This window comes from Pteronotus mesoamericanus, unplaced genomic scaffold, assembly GCF_021234165.1.
Source record: "Pteronotus mesoamericanus isolate MK-2021 breed Mesoamerican mustached bat unplaced genomic scaffold, CSHL_Meso_final contig_90, whole genome shotgun sequence".
NCBI classification, from domain to species: Eukaryota; Metazoa; Chordata; class Mammalia; order Chiroptera; family Mormoopidae; genus Pteronotus; species Pteronotus mesoamericanus.
Window position 1 is genome coordinate 22,956,439 of NW_026555277.1, and position 13,013 is coordinate 22,969,451.

The following is a 13,013-nucleotide window of genomic DNA, read 5'->3' on the forward strand; positions in this document are numbered from 1 at the left end:
CAGGAATAATTTTAAAAGAAACAAACCTAAACACATCACGATGAATTCTCTGAACTCTAAGATTAAAGAGAAAATCCTAAGCAATAAGAGAAAAAGTAGAATTCATATCAAAAAACATGAACCATATTAGCATCTTATCTACAGTATAAGATGCTAGAAAACAATGAAATGATGTCTTTGAAGTTCTGAAGGAGATTATTTTGAGCCCAGAATTTCTTCTTCAACAAAAGTGTTATTGGTATATGTGTGAAGTGAGGAAAAGTTTGGACATGCAAGGTCTCAGTTTACCACTTAAGAATTTTCATAAAACAATTAGTAAAAGATGTAATAGGGCAAACTGAAAAATTGATTAAAAAAAAGAAGGGTAATTCAAGGAAAAAATAAGTACTAATAGGAGTTTTAATTAAAGTTGAATAATTGATAATGTGGCTATAACGCAACTACAATTTTTAAGAAAAGATAACAATATAAAATAATTGATAATAATAAGAATTTTAAATTTACAATAATGTCAAAAACTAGGAAAAAGAAACAAGTGAAAAGATCCACTTTGCTTTGAGGGGAACAGAATTTTAGATACAGATTAAATATTAATTTCAAGAGAAAATGTAAGTTGAAATACAGTTATTAAAAAACCTAAGAATACTAAGACAATGAAAATAAGATTTCAAACTTTCATATATCGTGGTGGAAAAAGAAAACCTTATTAACTAAAGTTATAAACACGGACCCAAAATGACACACACACCCCCCTCAAAAAAAACAAAACAAAGAAAAAGCCAAAAAAAAAAAAAAAAACAACCAAAGACAGGAAAGCCTTACAAATAGAAAACACAATACAAGAAGGGAAGAATAGGATTGAATGGTCAATTTAACAAACTCATGAAGAACTTCCTTATCTTAGGGATGTTTTGAATGCTTTATAAGCATTAACTGATTTAATCAAACATACCATTGTCTCAATAAATGCGAATGAGTTAAATTTCTCAATTAAAAGAGATTCTTATGTCATAAATTGTGTTAAAGTAAGTGGGATGGAGGGGGGATATGGCAAGAGTGAAAATGGAAGATGAAAGAAAAGCTTAAAAAATTACTTAAAGTTTTGAAAACAAATATCTGAGAATATTACACCAAAACAAAACACTTCAAACAAATAAACAAAGCAGAATGACAATATTGTTACTGAATAAAATTTAAATTGAAAAGTATGAACTAGAAGAAAAAGAATGATTTTATTATCATAATAGCTAGAAACTATATAAAGCTTTAAGAGTACCAACTTATGAGACTCAGAATAATATTAAATATATGAATCCAAAACTATTAGGAAGGCCAGATTTGGAATCCATTCAGGGTAATGAAGAGAGAGGAAGAACTTTTGGGTAAAAAGAAATTACCCAATTAGTTGTCATAATTGGGCAGTAGCAAGGCTACACTGAAGGAGTCTGAGGAAGAAATAAGGTTAGAATGATGAAGCAGGTGGAATGCCAGGTAAAGACTGGATTTCATCCTCCATAAATGGTGCCGAGGAGCAGAGGAGGGAATTGCTGGAAGGTGTTCTCTTGGAAGGCTAACGAGGCAGCAGTGCGCAGGGCTGACCGGGAAAGGCAGCCTGGACAGGCAAAACGGACGAAAGTACCTCCTTACTGTTGGCAAATCAGTAGTATATTCTCATATCATCCATATGTTCTTAGGCTATCACAAAGAAGTGTTTGAAAATTTAATTCAATAATGTATATGAAATCACTCTGAAAACTGAAGTGCTATGAATAGGTAATATCAATATTAATTATTCCCTTTCATTTTATAGTATTATATTTAAATACTTAGAGTCTCTAAATTAAGGTCGGTGTAGATTGGTATCCATAATCCTTATCCAGTATGTAATTGGAAGCTTTGAAGAATTGGATCAAAGTGAATTCTTTCACCAAGAAACCAAGAAAAGCCAGAGTATGAACAATTACAGAGACTGTCCAAGCGTAGCTGCTTTCTCTCTCCTTTCTTCACACTGTAGCCCACTCTACATGCAGAGAGTTAAGGTAAGGACATTTTGGAAAGGTTAAAAGGACATTTTTCTCCTGTGGGAGAGGCTTTCTTTTTAGCATACAAAATCAGTTTTATCAGTTTAAGAAAATTTTTGATACCTACATTTTTAAGGAAATAGAACTCTTGACTATCCATCATGTTTAGGATATGCACAAAAGCAGGCCATGGAGAACAGATTGCCTGGTTTTAGAAACTGTTGTCAGAATTGCACTCCTGCCAATCACCTGCATCAGTGGAGATAATTCCAACAGAAGATCATCCAAAAACGCCTTCCTCTTTAGTCTGGGAACACAATTACTTTCCTTTTTTGCGGCCAGGTCTTTCTAACTGCATATTCCCTAGGTTGATGTTCAAAGTCATTTGCTATCCCTGACCACACACTAATTTATAATGGGAGGAACGGCCCAGGTCTGTTGGTTGGCAGTGGTGCATCAGCCTGGGATTAGCCATTTGCCACAGATAATTACGAATGGGTAATTCACAGCCAGATAATTGAGAATTCTTAAATACATAATTTTTTGTTAGAAACCAACTGTAAAATTTCTATCATATCTGTGATTGTGTGTGAGTGGTAGGGGGAGAAGAGAGAAATTAAGAGGAATTTTATGGTAATCCTCTAGCACTAGAAGGGAATTACTAAAATCTTGCTTTTAGGAATTAAAGCAACACTCATTAGCCACTTTCTAACTCTGAAAATGTGAGGACTTTTATTCTTAAAGAAAAAAGTTCAATGAAAAAAGTTCAATGATGATCTTTAAGTAAATAATTTTAATGTCACCAGGAAGAAAACATATGTATTAAAAATGAGGCATCATTTCTCAACTGGTTTCACCAAGAATTAGAATTTTCAGCAAAGTCTCACATGTTAGCAATGGAAAAAAAAAGATAATTAGCATTGTGAGGTACTGAGAGCACCTATTAAGATACATATAATTACTATTTAAAAAGTGAGCTATTTATATATATCTTCACATAACATTTATAAAATATAATAATTTATAAGGAATTATTATCAAAATGTGTAAGTTTTTGGTAAGTAGGAATAGGTAAGTAGATTATTCTTTGGTGACTCTGTTTCAAATTGCAAGGCTGAAGATAAGATAGCTATTGATGTTTGGTAATAGCAATGAAGAAATTAAATAAATAACAACTTGTCAAAACCTTATATCGGAGATGATTGTCATTCTACCTACCTATCATGTTCTTGCTGCGCACTCTCACTTCTTAGACGGGATGCCTGACCATGACTGGATGAAACACTGAAACAACATGTCCTGGGTCATCTGAGAGTGTGAACTTACTGAACTCATGTTGAAATCTCACCAAACCTGAGGCCATCACATTCGCTCTCCTGGTTTCAGGTATGCAGACCAGAATGTCAATTGTAAACAAAGGTGGAAAGTGCTGTTTTAGGGACATTCTTAATGAGATATTTTTTCCAGAGAAAAGGCAAGTAAGAGGTACAGCAGAGGCTGGGACCATGGAGCCAGAGAGGGAGAGAAAAGGGTGTGAGAAAGAGAGAGGGAGGGATGATGAGAGAGGAAAAAGAGAAAAGGAGAGAATTTTACCAATAACTTTCTGGTTCTATAAAATTTGGCTATACTTTCTAAAACTGGACACCTTGAGCCCTGGCTGGTGTGGCTCAGTGGATTGAGTAACAGCTCGCGAACCAAAGGGTCACTGGTTTGATTCCCAGTCTAAGACACATGCCTGGGTTGTGGGCCAGGTCCCCGGTAGGGGGTGCCTAAGAGGCAAGCACATTGATGTTTCTCTCCCTTTCTTTCTTTCTCCCTTACCTTCTTTAAAAATAAATAAATAAAATCTTTTAAAAAATAAAATAAAATAAATAAAAGTGGACATCTTTAGATGTTTCTGTAATCCTGACAATAAAATGGTCTTCAATGAGCTCACCTTAAGTGGACTTCCTGTAACTATGCATAAGAGATTGTTCAACTACTATGTAAACTTTCATGATTTCTAAAGATGGCAATAACTTACATTTTTCTGCCAAGATTTTAGAGAGAAGCAAGCAAAGCTAACATCAGAAGTGCAGTTACCTTACTGTTGGTTTAGGTCTCAAATCAGTTTAGGGAAGCAATAGGTGAACATTATTTTTATACAGTCTAGAGTTGACCTACCATATCGAAAGTATGACCACAATAAGGAGACAAAGTGGTTGAGAATTTTTTAATTATTTTCCTTTATTGGGTGTGGGCGTATGTGCAGCAACTCAATCTTTCATACATGTTTAATAGAATGGTTAAATGATATAATCACTTTGAAAAATTATTTGACAGTTTTTTATAAAGTTCACAATATACCTAACCTTATGATCTAGCAATTCCACTCAGGTATTTACCCCAAAGAAATGAAAACACATGTTCATAAAAAGATTAAACAAAAATATTCATAACAGCATCATTTACAATAGCATAAAATTAGAAACAATCAAATTGTCCATCAACAAAAAGATGCATAAACCACTTATGTCATATTCTTAAAATAGAATGTTACTGAGCAATAAAAAGGAAGACACTACAGACACATACAACAACACAAATGAATCTCTAAAAGGCTTTGTTGAGTGAAAGAAGCTAGATCCTTTAACTACATATTGTGTGTTCAATAATGTACAAAATCAATATATGGTGATAAAAATCAGAGCAGTGGTTGTCTGAAGGGAGGGGTTGTAAACATTGAAAAGAATTTTCTAGGGTGAAGGCAACATTTTTTTAAAAATCATATTTATTCCATTACAGTTGTCTCAATTTTTCCCCCTTTGCCCTCCTCCACCCGTCCCACCATGCCCCCCTCTCCCACAGCCAGTTCCCACTCTGTTATCCATGTCCAATGGGTCATTCATACATGTTCTTTGTTTAGTTCCTTCTGCTTTTTTCACCATCGTCCTCCTTCCCCATCCCCTCTGGTCACTTTCAGTCTGCTCCATGCTTCCATGCCTGTGGTTTATTTTGTTTGTCAGTTTATTTTGTTGAATAAATTTCACTTATAGAGATCATATCGTATTTGTCTTTCACCAACTGGCTTATTTCACTTAGCATAATATTCTCCAGTTCCATCCATGTTGTCACAAAAGGTAGGAGCTCCTTCTTTCTTTCTTTTTTATTTTTAATGCAGATTGATTGATTTTTTTTAAATGTCAAGATCCATTATAAAATATTAAAAAATTTAAATCCATTATAAAATCTCAGCAATCATGACAGCTGCACAGAAATAATCAAGTAGATCAATGAAATAAAATGAGCATTCCAGAAATGAATGTATATATCTGTCTAACAATGTAATATATGATTAAATTGATATTTCAAATCAATGAGGAAAATAAGGCTTATTCAACAAATAAGGTACATGGACCATGAATACTTGAAATAAAACAAATATAGACCCCTATTTCACACATAATACAAAAAATATTCAGGTGAGTTAAAAGTCAGTATGTAAATCTAAGGAGTTTTTGGAGAAAATAAAAATAATATTTTTCTTACCCTGAAGTAACATATTCAAACCCAGAAGCTATAAAGTAAAATATTGATAATATGACTATAGTAAACATTTAAGACTGTACAGTAATATATATATATATATAAGTTAAAGGACAAATAATAGAATAGGAAAGTATTTGCAACATATCTAAAAAAGGGTTAACAGTTTTGTTTTTTTTAGGAAAAAAATTCTACAAACATTTAATCAAAAAATGGATAAAGAATACCAAAAAGTCATTTAAAGCTTTTTAAAAAATAATAGCAATAGACAAGAAATACACAAAAACAGGCTTAGTTTCAACAAATAATAAAGGAACAATTAAAATAGCACATCATTGTCACAATCAGATTAATGAGTATTAAAAATATCAGTAAAATCAAGTATTGGTGACTGTGAAAGGAACTGGGTATTCATAGACTCTTTTTCTTCATCTTCTTAAAGAAGTCCCTTCAGCATATTTCGCAATGCTGATTTGGTGGAGGTGTATTCTGTTAGCCTTCTTTTCTCTAGGAAACTCCTTACTTTGTCTTCCATTTTAACTGAGAGCCTTACTGGGTAGAGTAGTCTTGGTTGCAGGCCTTTGCTTTTTATGACTTGGAATATTTCTTGACATTCCCTTCTGGTTTGTGGTGTTTCTGCTGAGAAGTCACCTGCTAGCTGTATTGGAGCTCCCTTATATGTTACTACCTCTTTCTCCCTTGCTGCCTTTAGGATTCTCTGTTTGTCTTTGATATTTGCCATTTTAATGATGATGTGTCTTGGAGTGGGCCTCATTGGGTTCCTCTTGAATGGGACCCTCTGTGTTTCCTGGACTTGTGTGACTTTTTCTCTCCTACAACGAGGGAAGTTTTCCATCATTACTTTTTCAAACAAGTTCTCTATCCCTTGCTCCTCCTCTTCTCCTTCTGGTATCCATATTTACAGATATTATTACGTTTCAGGTCATCCTGCATTTCCCTGAACACCCCTTCATTCTTTTTGAGTCTATTTTCATTTTCTTGCTCTTTCTGGGAGCTTTTTTCTACCTTATTCTCCAGCTCGTTGATTCGATCCTTGGCTTCATCTAGCCTGCTTTGGATCCCTTCTACTGTGTGCTTCAATTCAGAGATTATATTCTTCATTTTCTCTTTTCTCTTATTGTTAGTTTCTATGTCCTTTTTCATGCTGATATAATTTGCAGTAAGTTCCTCATAGTTTCCATGGAGTTTTTGGTAATTCCCTCTGAGCTCACTGAGCTCATTGAGCTTCCTTAGAACTGTTGTTTTGAACTCAATATCTGATCGTTTACTTACCTCTATTTCATTTATTTCTCTTTCTGGGGATTCCTCCTTTCCCTTTGACTGGGAGGTGGGTGGGGTTTCTTTTCTTTCCATGGTTTGTGAGACTCTTCTCTTTTGCTTCTGCTTCTTAAATTGATCTGTCTTGATTTCCTGACTTTGTGGTGTGAAATTCTATGGTAGGAGACCACTGTTTTTTTCTTTCTTTCTGCATCTGCCTCTGATGTCAGATGTTGTCCCTGTCTGACGTTAGGCAGTCTGTTTGAGACTTCCAGGAATCTACTGTCTGTGGCTGTTTCCTTCAGCTGTTTATCTAGTCACTCTGCACTCAGCAGGCCGGCTCAGAGACACCACAGGGTCGGACAGAGTCCCTCCTGGGGGTGGGATTATTGGGTCCTCTCATGCTGCTGCTGCTCAGGGGAGTGGCCTGTCTGAACCAGATGGCTGTTGCCATATAGGGGAGGAGTCAGCACCAGGATCCCGCTGGCTAGTCTCAGTTCTCTCCTCAAAGCCTCTGTCTCCAGTCTCTCCTCAAGCATCTCTAGGCCACTCTGTGCCCTCTTTAGCCAGGGATCTACTATCTGTGGCTGTCACTCTGTACTCAGCTGGCACTACTGGGTATAGGCAGAGCCTCCTGGGGGTGGGGCTATTGGGTCCTCTCACGTTGTTGCCACTCAGGGGAGTGGTCTCTGCTTGAGTAAGATGGCTGCTTCTATATGGGGGATGAGTCAGCACTGGGATCTCACCAGCTACTCTCTCAGTTCTCTCCTCAAAGCCTCCTTCCCTCGTCTCTCCTCTGGCTTCTCCAGTCCACTCTGCCCTCGCCTTTTCCAGAGCCCTGGGTAAGTGGCTACAAACAAAAATTTATATGTTGGCCCTTTAAATGGCTCTTTGTGTCTCCAGCTGCCTGTCTCTGGCAGAGAGCAACCCTGCCACTTTTTGCAGCTGGCTGTTTTCTGTGTACTTTTTGGGTTCTGGTGCTGTAGGCTGGAGATCCTTGCTTATGGTTTAGACCCTGCTCTTCTCAGGGGGATCCAACTGGCGTTTCAATATCCTTCTGGTGATGCCACCCGTGGACACCCCGCCCGCCTTCTTGAGTCTCTACCGCATTCCTTACCATTTTGGTTGTGCTAAAGCTGAGTCTTCCGTCTGTCCAAGGTTAAAAGGCTCTTCTCTTGCTATTGTTAAGTTGTTTGTTCCAGGTGATTTCTCCACAATTTAGTTGTAATTCCAGGTTTGTCCTGGGAGAAGATCAGTGTGACTTCCGCTCACTCCTCTGCCATCTTGATTCTCCTTGGTGAAAGCAACATTCTATAATTTGATTGGGATATTGGCTTATAAGTGCATGCATTCATTTGTCAACATTCATCATCCTGTCCAACTGAGACCTGTACACTTGACTGTGAGGAGAAAGTAAAGCTATATGCAAGCATAAAACAGTTACTAAGCCAAAGTCAGTAAAGCAGTAAATCAAAGGTGGGGGACAGTCAGAGGAAGCATGTACTAGTTTGATGTTCAACTCCAAGTGTCCTGACACATCTGCTTTTCCTGAAGAGCTTGACAATAGATACTTACCATGAAATTCAAGCATTCATGAAAATTCCAAAAATTTTCATGTTTACCAATGGCCATCATTTTGAGGGCAATACATGCAATACAGCATAGTGCTACACAGGAGTACAACCATCATCTCCAAATGGAGCGTTCAGTCCCTGGTTCTGCCATTATTGATGAGACCTTAGGCAAATTAGTCTACTTCTCATCTGTAAAACGGCAAGGTGATAACAGCACTCACTTAGCAAGACCACTGTGAGGACTAATTGACTTAACGTGTGCAACACTCTTTTAAAAAGTGCTTGGCATATGAGAAGTGCTTCATAATATTAGAATCTTATGGTTCTTCTTTAGAAAAACAAAAAACTCTAGTGTGAACCCTCATTCATAGACTCACTACTGTGCAAATTTTAACATATCCAATAGAAAATGATATAGTCCTTTGAAAACTTGACTCTGTCCATGGATCTTTCTGAAAGTGTCATTGGAACTTGTGGGAATCGGGCAGTGATGGTTTCCATTCAAAGAAGATACAGTTGAACTTGATACGGCTATTGGCAGGGAATCAAGAGGCTGTGAATTCTGGTAAAGATTTTCCTGTGCTGTCTACCAAAGTTGGGTGGTAAAGGAGTTGTTGAGGTTGAAAGCATTTCTCCTCACACCAGTGATTGAAGTTGAACATCCCATTAACTCAGGCTGTTACTGTGTCTGCTTTTCTCCAAATTACATAAATTATCACTAGTTGGAATACTGGTGGAATATTGAATAGTGCATTTGCTCTAATTGGTTCATCCTTCATTTGATCAAAGACTATGAATGTCTTCATTTCACTTCAGATTTTACCAATGGTACCTAAGAATTAGCCCTCAAAATGACTGCATTACTACAAACTAGATTAACTTAGCCAGCTTATGGTACTGGCAATAGTTTGTCTTTGTTCTGAGATAAATATACTGTCCTAAAAATCTGATACAGCCCTCTTGAAAAAAATTTGATGAATTCCCTGGTAGTGTACAGTAATCCAGAGACATTACTTACTGAAATGGATGTAGCCATGTAATGTATCTTATTGAATCAGAAATATTTCCCAGTTGATTATTGGATGCATAAATCCAATCAGAGTTATCACCTATCAAACTGAAAACATTAAACTCACATAGCCAAATGGATCACCTGGTAAGTCATAAATACTGCCGTGGTGGCACTCTGCTGTCTTGTCAGGGCTTGGGAGGAATGTTAACTCTTTCAGGGGACCAGGAATCAGGCAGCTACATTCTCTGAGAGCCAACTCCATATCATCAGGTTTAGGAAGCCAAACTGCCCTTCACATCTGAAAAGTCACCCTTCCGAGGGATACATGACAAAGAGCCTTCTTCAGTCTCCCTATCCTTTCTTCCCTGGAACCAGTGACCTCCAGAGCTATAGACTAAGCAGCTTTTCTGCTGCATTTAAAACAAACAAACTGGGCAGGAAGGTGACCCAATGTGATCAAGAGAATAGTAGGCTGTTCTCAGTGATCATAAGAATGGAAGGTTGAATTCTCATTAATATGCTGTTCCTGGTTTCCTCCTGAGAGAAAGTTGAATTTGGGGTTAGCAGGGGAAAGCAGGGCCATCCCAAGGTGAAACAAAGTGGGTTTTTAAAATTTTAATCTTAGAGTGCCTTGTCTAAGCCTCTCTTACACCCCTCCTCTCTATGCCCCGTTATGGGGTTTTACTGGTCCTATATATACATTTAGACATTGAGTACTAACTAAACATGTTACGTATTTCTAGACACTTCTGCTTTTAGATGCATTATGCTATATTCTCCATAAGCATACTCATATAAGTCAGGTCATGTTTCCTACTTTTTAATTTGGAAATCAGGGTCACTGGAATGTCTGTAATGAAAATTCTGCCCTGTTTGTTCAGGCTGTCCATCTTAATTCCCCTGTCCTTCAGGATGGCAGACATTTGATACATTGGTATTCTCTGCTATCGCCTGTGTAGCAGTTACCACTCTTTTGGTTGCAAGTGAGAGAAACAGTTTCTGGCTAAGTTAAGTAGAAAAAGGGTAATTTATGGAAAGGATGCTGAGGCAGCTCCCAAAATCTGGGAATGAGGTAAACAGCCAAGCTGATGGCTGAAACCTAGGCAACAGGAATCTGTGGTCCTTCTCTCCAGGGTGCTGCCATTGACCTGAGTCAGTTCCAAGTGATCCCTTCTCTATGTGTCTCCATTCAAATCCTAATTGGATTTGAACCTAGGGAGAACCTGATTTGCTTAGCTGAGGTCAAGTGTCCACCGCCGTATCAGTCTGCTATAGCCAGAAGTAGGGACTACTTGGTGTAACATGACTGATCCCACCCATGTCTATGAGGTGCAGTTCCCCTAGAGGAAGGAGAAAATAGCCCTGAACTGAAAGAGGACACCAAGAGGCATTTGAAGCTCAGGAGCTCTGCTTTGTCCATTGTTTTGAATAGAACCACTCCTGGTAAGCATTTCTCCAATACTGTGCCATGATACTTACAGCAGTGGCTTGAAGTGTTGTTTCTTCCTCCTAAAAGAAGAGCACATTCTTTAAGCACAAATGTTTCCATAGCTTTAAAAGCACTGTTTGGGTCACCTTGACATGGTATAAAGAGTGCAAAGCTAACCACAGATTACAGTATAGCTACTGACTGCAACAGACCAAGTTTGGAAAAAGAAAATATCCATAGCCAAGTAAGATACATCCACCTTCACAAGATATAATTTAGAACAGAAGAAAGAAGGGCTCTTTTAAAATGCCAGCCAGTTAGTTTATGGCTTCTATCAGTGCTGCAGAGAAGGAAAAGGAAGGTGTCAAAAAAAGTAAAATAACTGATTTACTGTCTACAAAAGATTAACAGCTTTGCTAGGCCTTGGCAAGTCTTGAAGTAGAACAGAATGAAATGTTCCTGTTGGATTCGCACTGATGAAAAGGGGTTGGGAGAGCAGATTGACCAACTTCTTTCCATTGTGGTGAGGGAAATCGCCATCCATCACGATCAAATCTGGTCAGTCTAGGGAGCTGTTTGGGAATCTAGATTGCTTGAGGTTCATTCACATAAACTGAGTAAAACAAGGGATTCTGGGAATAAAAAAAAATCACCAAATTTTTACTTTCTGTCCAAGTTATCGATATTACAGGCTATCGGTCTCCTCTGAAGATTTATTCAAGTTTCTGCTTTTGGAGGAGAGGATACCAAAAGGCCCAGAAAGCAACTGTAACTTCTGAAGGTTAACTTCAGTACAGTTGATATGACCAAAGTGTGGGTCAAACCCAGGAAACAGGATGTTAGCCAGGATTGGAGGCAAGGCAGTTTCAGAGCCAGAATTGCCTTGTCCAGGCATCTGATTGGCTCATTCTCCATCTAAACACTGTAAGACACAAGTGCCCAGCTGGGGATTGCGGATCCCCCTGGCCAGGGGCAAGAGATGCACCAACCCTCAAAGACAAGCCTGAGTCTGGAGGAGGATGAGGAACTGAGCGCAGGAATGTTGCCTCCATACGTCTGGGACTCAAGACCATTGGCTGAAATAGCTCAGGAGGACATAAAAACATGGCTAAATTCTGGAACTTATTGAAATAAAAATTAACAAGAAAATATTTTTCTAAATAATAAAGAAGAAACTCACATTATTTATTAGTATGCTATGAAAATTTGTCAGAGTCTCATCCAGTTTCTAAGTGTTTCCAATGTTAAATCTATATTTCTGTTTACCTGTGACTCTGGATTTGAATTCATGGAACAGGTAGCCTCTCTCATATTTAAACTGTGCTGCCTAGGCACCTGAGAGATGTTCTGTCTTGATGAGTTTGTATTAGGGTAGAGCTTCTAAAACTGATCAGACCCAACACCTCCTTTTAGAGCAAGTATTTTATAACACCTTCTTTCCTGTCTTGAGATTGAAAGCACAGATAACATATATTACCTTTACATATAATTTTTAAATAATCAATATAATTACAGCCATAGCTATAATTTTAAGAAGTAAAAGAAAACTAACATCATAAAATACTACACATTTCCATACGTAGAACTTAGACATGACTGTATTAGAAAATGGAATGAAGAAGTCAGATGTTTGCACCTGTATGTAGAAATACTATGAAGGTAACAGCTGAAAGTGAAAACCAATACAGGTGCCAGGTGCCAGGTGCCAGGGCCCCAAGCAGCATTGCTGTCAGTGACAAACTTTTCTGAAGTGGCTAACAACTCTTGTTAAGTCCACTGCCGCAAAGGATAACCTTCCCTTTACCTGCATGGCAGTTGCAGTCAAGGAAAATTCAGTGGGTAGTTAAAGTGTACCCCCAAATAATCTCTTTTTATATAAAAATGGACTTAGTCTTTAGGCTTAGATGATTATAAACAGGTTTTCCATACACATTGATGTCTTGTGGGACATTGGGAAGCCACATAGATCATGCATCAATTGTTCACTCTACAAGACTGTCTTGTATGTTTCAGGTTGTACAGAATCCCTGCCACTTACCTATGAAGGGCAACTGCTCCCCTCAAACATTGGGACAATTGGGAATTCTCCCCCATACTTCCAAATGGCCCTTCAGGGAAAGTTATCCCTGACAGCCACTGTTTTAGGGCATCTGAATATGAATTTAAAGTGTAAG